A 12,553-nucleotide genomic window follows, 5' to 3' on the forward strand; every position below is an offset into this window, starting at 1 on the left:
CTGCGATGTGCCGAGGAGTGGTGCGCTGGGTGCAGACAGCCAACTGTCAAGACCCACAAGGTCACGGTGAACCTCAAAGTGTGAAGTTGTTAATGTCGAAAGGTTTTGTGCTTCTTGAGGAGGGCTTCAGGTGGTCCATTCAATAAACGTGTGATTTAAGGATCTTCTCTTGCTAATGTGACACTTATTTACAGCACTGGCTGCGGTGTCATTAGTAACGCCTATATGGGGGAGGTAGTAAGTGTCCTTTGTGTGCTAAATGTATTTCCTTACAGCATGGCCACTTAGACCGTTGAAAGCAAGCAGCTGTCACTCCCGACCTTTTACTATAGATGGAGGAGGGTCATCTGAGGCCCACTGGGAGGCAAAGGACTACCAGAAGGAATCCAAGTCAAAAATTCACAGGGTTTATCTTTGTCCTCCAGGACAATAGAAGACAATACCACAGTCACAAGACACGCAGACAGTGCTTACAGTAGCAGTGACGAGGCACGTAAGAAACTAATAACAGAATTTAGACTTTAATAACAAAAAAACGTGAGTCAATGATTCTCATTTAAGACAATAAAATGTGTGGAAATGGGTTTAATATAATGAAAATAACATAAATGATTCATATAAGAGTCAGAGCTATTTTTAATGTTTTTTTTAAGTGATTTTCTTGCTTTTCTCACAATTGAAGGACAGAACTAAAACAGATGCTGATAGAGGACAAGCTAATTAAGCTTCGGCTACAATAGCCAATGGCTATATTTGTCCACACCTTTATCTCCAAATACAGGTGTTTCTTTTTTGATCCCTTTGTGTTCTGGCATCATGCCTTTTAGGGCGGCTGTGTGCTGAGGCACTGCCTCCTGGATGTATAAAAAGAGGAGGTCAGAGAGACGGGAGAATGGACAGAATCACACCATCTACAGGTAAGCATACACACATTTTATAATAACATAACTATAAGGACATGTACTGAAAATGCATTTCCTTTTGTCGTCTTGTCTTTCTAGAGACCCAGTAAACTTTCATCAAGGGAAAGGAAGAGAAAACAGGTAAACAGCTCCATGCTTTTCCTGTTTCAAAACAAAGTTATACTAGACTCAGAATGACATTTATGTCTGTACTACTGTAGCTTGTGGTCGTAGTTCTTAGTTAACAACATTTTTATGATATAATTACTAATTATTACCTTTAAACTATTTGCAGAAATACATTACAATTAAATCAGCTTACAAATTCTCCCAATACCATCCAAGAAAGATGTAACCAACACGCTTTTAAACCCACACTCTTGCCTCGCAGCTTTCAAGATGTCAAGTGACGCCATCATGGCGGAGTTTGGGTCGGCAGCTTCCTTCCTGAGAAAGTCGGAGAAGGAGCGTTTGGAAGCTCAGACCAGACCTTTCGACATGAAAAAGTTTTGTTTTGTACCCGACCCCGAGGTGGAGTACGTCAAAGCCTCAGTCATGAGCAGGGACGGTGACAAAGTTACCGTCGAAACTGAGTTTGGAAAGGTTAGTGTGTCATATTTACACCAGCTGAATAAAAACTGAAACATTAGTTGAGATTGTGAACTTACACCCCTGACGGGTTTTACAGTTTGATTTAAGGTCACTGCTTTTTGTTAAACCCTTTTAGACCGTCACCCATAAGGAGGCAGATATCCATCCTCAGAACCCGCCAAAGTTCGATAAGATTGAGGACATGGCGATGTTCACCTTCCTCCATGAACCTGCTGTGCTGTTTAACCTCAAAGAGCGTTACGCAGCGTGGATGATCTACGTGAGTAGTAACCACAAGCCCGGAGATATCTGCATAGCATGAAATCTGTAGCTTAATCTAAAAGAAACCAAATAAAACTTGCGTAAATCTTCTTCCACAGACCTACTCAGGACTGTTCTGTGTAACTGTCAACCCCTACAAGTGGCTGCCAGTGTACGATAAGTCGGTGGTCGCTGCCTACAGAGGAAAGAAGAGGAGTGAAGCTCCTCCTCACATCTACTCCATCTCTGACAATGCCTACCAGTATATGCTTGCTGGTATGTTCAGCTTGTATACAGGACTTTGTAACGGTCTCTCTGAGACATTTAAAAAGATAACTTCTAACATTTATTCTCATAAATCTTGCAGACAGAGAAAACCAGTCAATCCTTATCACGTAAGTCCGTCCCGATAACCAGATCTTTTTTTATTATTATTAAGACTGTGTTTAAGCTGTTACAGAGATGTTTCACAAGCTCACTGGTTTTTATCCCCAGTGGAGAATCTGGTGCAGGAAAGACTGTGAACACCAAGAGAGTCATCCAGTACTTTGCCAGCATTGCAGCGGTTTCTGGCAAGAAGGATGAAAAACAGGAGAAAAAGGTCGGTGTGATGTGATATTTTGAAAGCGTTATAAATACAGTTTAGATGACTAAAACTTTCTATGCTTTACATCTGCAGGGCACCCTGGAGGATCAGATCATCCAGGCCAATCCTGCTCTGGAGGCGTTTGGAAATGCCAAGACCTAGGGGTGTCAAATTATCGCGTTAATTGCGATTAATTAATTACAATGCTATTTAGCGCGTTATGTTTTTTAATCTCGTTAATCTAATTTTTAATCTCTTGACAGCACTACCAAGACCATCAGGAATGACAACTCCTCCAGATTTGTGAGTTCACTTGTTTTGAGGGAACTGCTCTACAGTTCATGCTAACTCCACTTTCATTCTTTATGCTAACAAATGTCAACACATTTAAGTACAGAGTACAAAACACCAACAGTGAGTTAAGTGAACATTTCAGGCAGGCTTTACAAAACCATGGATATCCTCTTCATTCTTCACTGTCCTCACAGGGTAAATTTATTCGAATCCACTTCGGAGTCAGTGGAAAATTGTCTTCTGCTGACATTGAGACATGTGAGTATGCTGTGACATCATCATAAGCCAAATAATTTTTTCAAGATTTGCATGGTGCTGTGTTTAGAGCACACTATGTGTTCTACTTATTTACATTAACTTTGTTTTCTAGTTTCCTATTTTGATGAGATTTCCTGTACGTTTCAACAAAGTGGCATACAATTACTGTTCTACTTTTACATTTTTTTTCTTTTATAGATTTGCTGGAGAAGTCTCGTGTCACCTATCAGCTCAAGGCTGAGCGGGACTATCACATCTTCTACCAGATTCTGTCCCAGCAGAAACCAGAGCTGCTGGGTGAGTGCTGAATAATAGGCTGGGTAGAAGGGTGACCCAAAATCCAAGTGGTCAGGATCAGATCCAATAGCATGGCTGTATTTTCCCACTGCAAACTACCCGTGTATTCTATGTGTAATTCCTGTCTTTTGATCCACTGTCCATACCAGAATAAAGCAAAACATAGTCACATAGATTGCAATCTTTCTTTTCTCTGGCAGAAATGCTGTTGATCACCAACAACCCCTATGACTACGCCTACATCTCCCAAGGAGAAACAACCGTAGCTTCTATCAATGATTCTGAAGAGCTGATGGCTACTGATGTGAGTGAAACAGAGCATAGTGGAAAATACAAATCCTCAAATCTATATACATATTCAGCAATAACAAACGGAAATGCAATTTTCTTGTTTTAGGAAGCTTTTGATGTCCTGGGCTTCACCCAAGAGGAGAAGAATGGCATTTACAAGCTGACCGGTGCCATCATGCATTATGGAAACATGAAATTCAAACAGAAGCAGCGAGAAGAACAAGCGGAGCCTGATGGCACTGAGGGTCAGAACAGAAATAAAACCTCAGCAGAGTAACTATATAACAGTATAATTACAGAAAATAATGCTTTAATACAACATCCGTTTACAGATGTCGACAAAGCGGCATATCTTATGGGCCTAAACTCTGCTGACCTCATCAAGGGGCTGTGCCACCCAAGAGTTAAAGTAGGCAACGAGTGGGTCACCAAAGGTCAAAGTGTGCAGCAGGTGAGATGAAATAAAAGGAACCTCACAGTTCTGTGAGTACTTAAAGAATACAACAAATTTAAACTTTGATTTAATTGCTTTCATGTTTTCTTTTTTTAAGGTGTACTACTCTATCGGTGCTCTGGCCAAGTCAGTGTACGAGAAAATGTTCTTGTGGATGGTGGTGAGAATCAACCAATCTCTGGATACCAAACAACCTCGTCAGTACTTCATTGGTGTGCTTGATATTGCTGGATTTGAGATCTTTGATGTGAGTGTTAAAGGGTTTAAGGACATCTTACACAATATTTATGGAAAAATGTCCTTCCTGTATAATGTATATGAAATCTGACTCTCACTTTTTTAGTTCAACACCTTCGAGCAGCTTTGCATCAACTACACCAATGAGAAGCTGCAGCAGTTCTTCAACCATCACATGTTTGTACTGGAGCAAGAAGAGTACAAGAAAGAGGGCATCGTTTGGGAGTTCATTGACTTTGGCATGGACTTGGCAGCCTGCATTGAACTCATTGAAAAGGTTGGTGTGTTCAAACTTGGTCATTTTGACAGTTTTTGTGTATAATAGTCTAACATCTTATCCATCCTTTATTAAAGCCCATGGGCATCATGTCCATCCTTGAAGAGGAGTGCATGTTCCCCAAAGCTTCAGATTCGACATTCAAAGCCAAGTTGTATGACAACCATCTGGGTAAAAGTCCCAACTTCCAGAAGCCCAGAGTTATTAAAGGAAAAGCAGAGGCTCATTTCTCTCTCATCCACTATGCTGGTACTGTTGACTACAACATCACTAACTGGCTGGAGAAGAACAAGGACCCGCTCAATGAGACCGTGGTTGGACTCTATCAGAAGTCCACTCTGAAGTTACTCTCAATGCTGTTCATGGGGTATGCGGGTTCAGAGTCCAGTAAGCACTTTTGGGTTTTTTGCTCTGTAAATTTTCCATTATTTAAGAAAATCACAGTGATATTTATATAACTTGTAACTCCATGCAGCCCAAGATGGAGGAGGCAAGGGAAAGGGAGGAAAGAAGAAAGGTTCTTCCTTCCAGACGGTGTCTGCGCTGCACAGGGTAAAAAATGCCTAAAGTTGGGAAGGTTTTGTAGGTTTAGCCTACAGTGCGGACCTACTGATGATTTCCTTCTTACTTTTACAGGAGAATCTGAATAAACTCATGACCAACCTCAGGTCAACTCACCCTCATTTTGTGCGCTGCATCATCCCCAATGAGACCAAGACTCCTGGGGCGATGGAGAATCCTCTGGTCATGCACCAGCTACGCTGTAACGGTGTGCTGGAAGGGATCAGGATCTGCAGGAAGGGATTTCCCAACAGGATTCAGTATGGAGACTTCAAACAAAGGCAAGAAAAACATCATCTGTTGTTCTTTCGTACAATAGCAGCGATAGAAGGTTTTCATATATTTCTAGTCCTTAAACGTTTTTTCCCTGGCAGCTTAAGGTTGACACGTTTTCCCTATTGGTTGCTTTTAGCAATTGTTTGCAACATTGTAGTTTCCCTTCTCAAGGGGCTTTTAGACAAAAACACTAACTTTCAGAAATCCTGTTCTCTGGCGCTGCTGGGAAATGCTGGGAAACACATTGTAACCCCACACTTTGGGTTGTTTGCCTTCCTATTGTTGTTCTTCTTTATTTTTTCCCCACTTCATTCAGTTATTGTAATAATGCTATGGCTGTATCGTTTCAGATATCGCATCTTGAACCCCAGTGCTATTCCTGAAGGGCAGTTCATTGACAACAAAAAAGCCTCAGAAAAACTTCTGGGGTCATTGGATATTGATCACGAGCAGTACAAGCTGGGGCACACGAAGGTTTGTTTCGCCAGCTATATTAACAAAGAAAAGGTTGAACTTTTTTTCTGTGCAGTAAAAAAGAAAAGAAAACCACTCTGTCACTATCAGGTGTTCTTCAAAGCTGGTCTGCTTGGTGTTCTTGAAGAGATGAGAGATGATCGCCTCGCTCTCATCATTACTGGAATTCAAGCGAGATCCAGAGGACTGCTTGCCAGGATTGAGTTCCAGAAAATCGTTGAGCGCAGGTTGGTGCCAAAGTCTTCATATTTAACATGAAGATAACATTACATTAAGATAAAAATGAACCTGAACTGTCTGATACATCCCACAGGGATGCCTTACTCGTGATCCAGTGGAACATTCGTGCCTTCATGGGCGTCAAAAATTGGCCCTGGATGAAGATGTTCTTTAAGATTAAACCTCTGCTGAAATCAGCTGAGACTGAGAAGGAGATGGCAAACATGAAAGAGGAGTTTACAAAGCTCAAAGAGGCATATGCCAAATCTGAAGCCCGCAAGAAGGAGCTGGAGGAAAAAATGGTCACCCTTCTCCAAGAGAAGAATGACTTACAGCTCCAAGTCCAATCTGTAAGATACATTAGTCATCTAAAACGTACGTGGACGTGATACATAACTGTAATAAATAACAATACTGTTTAATTTCTTGCATTTAGGAGCAAGACAATCTTTCAGATGCTGAGGAGCGCTGTGAGGGTCTGATTAAGAGCAAGATTCAGCTTGAGGCTAAAGTCAAAGAGTTGACAGAGAGACTCGAGGATGAAGAGGAGATGAATGCAGAGCTAACTGCTAAGAAAAGGAAGCTGGAGGATGAGTGTTCAGAGCTTAAGAAGGACATTGATGATTTAGAGCTGACTCTGGCTAAAGTGGAAAAGGAAAAGCATGCTACTGAGAACAAGGTATGAAACACATCCAATCATGTTCACAATGCCAAAATATAAAACGACTTATAATGATGAGTATTTTACCACCCTTTAGCTCAGTGTTATAGAGTCTCAGACTAACTGTTCTTTATTCTAAAACTAAAATAGTTTGGATTTGATAGCGAGTATCACTGGACTTTGATCCGGTTGCCATAAACATATATTTGAATGAATGCTGATACTGATTGTCTTCAGCTATGAGGTGGAATTGTCACGTCAATGTCCACAGATTATTGTTATCATGGATGGACTACAAATCATTCATTGGCGTTTAAAAGAGTTTTTATGTGGTGAAAAACGTCTCCATGTACCAGAGTAAATACTCTTTCTGTGATCTTATTCTAAGGTGAAAAATCTGACTGAAGAGATGGCAGCTTTGGATGAAATCATTGCTAGGCTGACCAAAGAGAAGAAAGCTCTTCAGGAGGCCCACCAGCAAACGCTGGATGACTTGCAGAGTGAGGAAGACAAAGTCAACTCTCTGACCAAGGCCAAAGTCAAGCTGGAGCAGCAAGTCGATGACGTAAGCCTATTAAACGCAGATATTTCACTGAGATAAGCTGTCAAATTCTTGCAATGAGATTATGGAGTAACTCTTTTGCCCTTCAGCTTGAAGGATCATTGGAACAAGAGAAGAAGGTGAGGATGGATTTAGAAAGAGCCAAGAGAAAACTGGAAGGGGACCTGAAGCTAACCCAAGAAAACATAATGGATCTGGAGAATGACAAGCAGCAGCTAGAGGAAAAACTCAAAAAGTAACACTACACTTTAAAAATCACAGAAATAACCCACTGTTTGACAAAAAAAAAAGCTCCTTACTAATTCTAAAACACTGTCATTGAATGTAGGAAGGATTTTGAAATTAGTCAGCATCTCAGTAAAATTGAGGATGAGCAGGCAATGAGTGCTCAGCTCCAGAAGAAACTGAAGGAGTTACAGGTAACAGCGGGTTTTTATTTATGTCTTATTTTGTCTTTATTTTGTGAGTCCTATATTAACTTTTTTAATGAATCTGGTAAATTCAATCAAGGCCCGCATTGAGGAGCTAGAGGAAGAACTGGAGGCAGAGCGAGCTGCCCGGGCCAAGGTGGAGAAACAGAGGGCTGACTTGGCCAGGGAGCTGGAGGAGATCAGCGAAAGGCTGGAGGAGGCTGGAGGAGCCACCGCTGCCCAGATCGAGGTGAACAAGAAGAGGGAGGCCGAGTTCCAGAAGATGCGCAGGGACCTTGAGGAGGCCACTCTGCACCATGAAGCCACTGCTGCCGCACTGAGAAAGAAGAATGCCGACAGCGTGGCTGATCTGGGTGAGCAGATCGACAACTTGCAAAGAGTCAAGCAGAAGCTGGAGAAAGAGAAGAGCGAGCTCAAACTGGAGCTGGATGATGTCGTCTCCAACATGGAGCAGCTTGCCAAAGCTAAAGTAAGATGTCCAAAGCAAACAAATGGTTTTTTTGATAATGTTTTACATTTTTTGCTGTCTTTTTTTTGTAAAAATTTAATTTGTCTTTCTAAATGTAACCCCTAAAGATCAAAATCACTCTTATATCAGTGTGATGAGCATTTTCAATTTTAATATTAGTGACTTAAGTTACATAAGAGTGTTTATACACTGATTGCATAAGCATAAGCAGGTCAACCCATATTGACATGTTCAGTACTTTGGTTTATGATGGCTGTTTAAGATGGTGTTTAAACTGTCTCCCTCCATAACTGACACCAGTTCCCTTAGCCTCTGTATTTTTTCTTCAGTTGTGATTATTGCGGTGACAAACTAAACTTATATAGTAAAACTTTTTTCTTAACAAGTTAGCATGCCTACATTGTCATTACAGGCCCATTAGCCTTCTGTGATCAGTGTGTAATTCAGCACATTGTTATGCTAAATTTACCAGCTTACAGTTTTAATGCTAAGCTAGGCTAACTGTCTTGGGTTTAGCTCTAACTTGCTGACAATCTTACTGGTGTAAATAAGGAAACAATAGCTTTCCTAATGTGATTCGTGGTATAATGGTACATGTTGATATAACAGCTTACATTCTAATATGGAAATCCTTTCACTCAGAGCAACCTGGAGAAAATGTGTCGCACTCTGGAGGATCAAGTGAGCGAATACAAGACAAAATCAGAGGAGGCCCAACGTTCCATCAATGACTTCACAATGCAAAAAGCAAAGTTTCAAACTGAAAATGGTAACGTGATCCTAAAGAGGTCCAAGTTGCTAGAGCACCATTACATTAGGAAAAATGGGGATAGGAGCGAGAGAAAAAACCTAAAATAAACCCTTATTTTGCAGGTGAGCTCACCAGGCAGCTAGAAGAGAAGAACTCTTTGGTGTCCCAGCTGACCAGAGCGAAGCTCTCATATACCCAGCAGATTGAAGACCTCAAGAGGCAGCTGGAGGAGGAAGTCAAGGTATTCAAGAACTGTTTCTTTTTAAATACAAAACTAAATATCTACTGGCAAAATGACTTGACTTACTACTGCTTGATCCTAGGCCAAGAATGCACTTGCCCATGCAGTGCAGTCTGCTCGCCATGACTGTGATTTGCTGAGGGAGCAGTTTGAGGAAGAGCAGGAAGCCAAAGCTGAGCTCCAACGCAGCATGTCCAAGGCCAACTCTGAGGTGGCTCAGTGGAGAACCAAGTATGAAACTGATGCCATCCAAAGGACAGAGGAGCTGGAAGAAGCAAAGTAAGGACTCAGTATGAATTCCCTGTGATATCTTATTAGTATCTTATCCATCTTATCTGTGATGATCTGAAACTTCTGTTGTATGTTTGTTATTAGGAAAAAGCTAGCTCAACGGTTACAGGATGCTGAGGAAGCTGTGGAAGCTGCTAATGCAAAATGCTCCTCCCTGGAGAAAACCAAACACAGGCTTCAGGGTGAAATCGAGGATCTGATGGTGGATGTGGAGAGATCTAATGCTGCTGCTGCTGCTCTGGACAAGAAGCAAAGAAACTTTGACAAGGTAACATCACACGAGAAAGAAAAACTAGCATGCCACTAAAAATTGAACATATAAAATGAACTACTTTTTCTGGTATTCACTCAGGTCCTTGCTGAGTGGAAGCAGAAGTATGAGGAGTCTCAAGCTGAGCTGGAAGGTGCCCAGAAGGATGCTCGTTCTCTCAGCACTGAACTCTTCAAATTGAAGAACTCCTATGAAGAGGCTCTGGAACATCTGGAGACCATGAAACGAGAAAACAAGAATCTCCAAGGTTGGAAGATATCATTTGAACACGATTTATCCTTTCACGTGACAGTGGACAGAGTAAATGGTACCACTAAATGAATCTTTGCTCTACAGAGGAAATTTCTGACCTGACTGAGCAACTTGGTGAGGGAGGAAAAAACATCCATGAGCTGGAGAAGATCCGCAAACAGCTGGAGCAAGAGAAGGCAGAGATACACACTGCTCTGGAGGAAGCTGAGGTGATTTAAAAAAAAAAAAATATGACTTTATGGATGAGCTTTATTGCCTTTCTTAAATTTTCTCACTCCGAATGCTATGAGAGAGAGACCATCATCTACTATTTCCGACAGGGTACCCTTGAGCATGAAGAGGGTAAGATCCTTCGAGCTCAGCTGGAGTTCAATCAAGTGAAAGCTGACATGGAGCGCAAGCTGACGGAGAAGGACGAGGAGATGGAGCAGGCCAAGCGAAACCATCAGAGGGTGACGGACACTCTGCAGAGCTCGCTGGAGGCTGAGATTCGCAGCAGAAACGAGGCTCTTAGACTAAAGAAGAAGATGGAGGGGGATCTAAATGAGATGGAGATCCAACTGAGCCAGGCCAACAGGCAGGCAGCAGAGGCCCAGAAGCAGCTCAAGGGAGTCCACGCTCACCTGAAGGTGATGCTTCAGTTACTTACTTGCATTTTTAAACCGAGAAACAAGATAAAGCCTGAGATATATTTTTGGAAAATGTTATCATTTTAAATTCTATCACGACAGGACTCACAGCTGCAGCTGGATGAAGCTCTCCGTGCCAATGATGACCTGAAGGAGAACATTGCCATCGTGGAGAGACGTAACAACCTGATGCAGGCTGAGCTCGATGAGCTGAGGGCTTTGGTGGAGCAGACCGAACGGGGTCGGAAGCTGGCCGAGCAGGAGCTGCTGGATGTCAGCGAGCGAGTTCAGCTGCTGCACTCGCAGGTATGTCTGCAACACTGCAAACGCTATCCTGCGAGATAATATTGCGTGCTAAAGCTGCCTGATTCTCCCGGCAGAACACCAGCCTCTTGAACCAAAAGAAGAAGCTGGAGAGTGACACAGCTCAGCTTCAGAATGAGGTGGAGGAGGCTGTGCAGGAATGCAGAAATGCTGAGGAGAAGGCAAAGAAGGCCGTTACTGATGCTGCCATGATGGCGGAGGAGCTGAAGAAGGAGCAAGACACCAGTGCCCATCTGGAGCGTATGAAGAAAAACATGGAACAAACCATCAAAGATCTGCAGCACCGCCTGGATGAGGCCGAGCAGATAGCTATGAAAGGTGGAAAGAAGCAGGTCCAGAAGCTGGAGTCCAGGGTAAATGTTTCAGAACTTGGAGTGCTGTAAAATAGAGGAGTTGGTGACTTTAACAGTCTTACAAAGGATAAATTGATGGCTTCTTTTCCAGGTGAGAGAGCTGGAAAATGAGTTGGAAATTGAGCAAAGGAAAAGCAGCGACTCTGTGAAGGGCATCCGGAAGTATGAGCGGCGCATCAAAGAGTTGACCTACCAGGTAAACTCCAGGCTCTGTTCCTCTGTGATGCAAAAAATAAATAAAGGTTCTGGTATAATGAGCAGCACGTCCTGTGTAATGATTTAACAGACTGAGGAGGACAAGAAGAATCTGAACCGCCTGCAGGACCTGGTGGATAAACTGCAGCTGAAAGTGAAATCCTACAAGAGGGCTGCAGAGGAGGCTGTAAGCAAAATTATAGAAGCTTTATTTATGGAATATTCATGGATGAGCCTCCACTGGAGTTACATACTCCTGTCTTCATTTTCAGGAGGAGCAGTCCAATGCAAACCTTAGCAAGCTGCGCAAGTTGCAGCACGAGCTGGAGGAAGCAGGGGAGCGGGCCGACATAGCAGAGTCTCAGGTCAACAAGCTGAGAGCAAAGAGCCGTGACTCCGGAGCTAAGGTCAGTCATGCAAAATAGGTCCAACATTTTATTTAAAAAGCTGTAATTCTTTTGAAAACAAACAGAAAACACTTTAAAATGTGATCATCGTTTCTGTCTTTACAGAAAGGAGAAGAGTAAACCCACCACTCACCGGGTTTTCATGGCTGCAGTTAAAATGTAGTGCTGCAGCTCTTATTGTCCATGTAGCCTGAGTGCAATACAGAATAAACGAGTTCTGAATGCACCACTATTCTCTGCTGTGTATTTGTATAATACAGTTAAAAGCATGCAAAACCTCCACCACAGTAACACAACAGTGAAACGACAACTGAGTTAGTCTTCGAGCCTCCACAAACCTTTGGATGTTTCTGAAATATAAGATAATAAGAGTGCAGACTTGTAAAAACAGCACAGCTAGTCAGACACGACCAATAAAAAGAAATCAAATAAACTTCTTTTTAGTTATGCATTGGCCGTGAAGATTTAAATTTTAAGTCTCTGGATGAACTTGAACTTTGAACCTCAAGTTTATTCTGCTCATAAACTAAAGCGTGTCTTTGCTCACCTGTGATCCATGTTTGCAAACCAGTCCTGGACTAAAGCACGATAACGGCCATGCTTATCTTACGACTTCATGGCATTTCTTTCTAACAGTAACAGATGACTCCCCCAGAGGGCGCTGCAGTCTCGCACATAAAGCAGTGCATGAAATGAAGAGCACATAATCACCACTGGATAGCCAAATAACATGGACTC

The 12,553-nt window shown here is 42.3% G+C and overlaps 1 pseudogene; it reads left to right on the forward strand.

Annotated features, from left to right (window-relative positions):
* The first annotated feature begins 1,016 nt into the window (after window positions 1-1,016).
* LOC102214446 (myosin-6-like) lies at window positions 1,017-12,003 on the forward strand (annotated as a pseudogene).
* The last annotated feature ends 550 nt before the right edge of the window (window positions 12,004-12,553 follow it).

Source organism: Pundamilia nyererei, unplaced genomic scaffold (genome assembly GCF_000239375.1).
Source record: "Pundamilia nyererei isolate P.nyererei 1_Seehausen unplaced genomic scaffold, PunNye1.0 scaffold00150, whole genome shotgun sequence".
NCBI classification, from domain to species: domain Eukaryota; kingdom Metazoa; phylum Chordata; class Actinopteri; order Cichliformes; family Cichlidae; genus Pundamilia; species Pundamilia nyererei.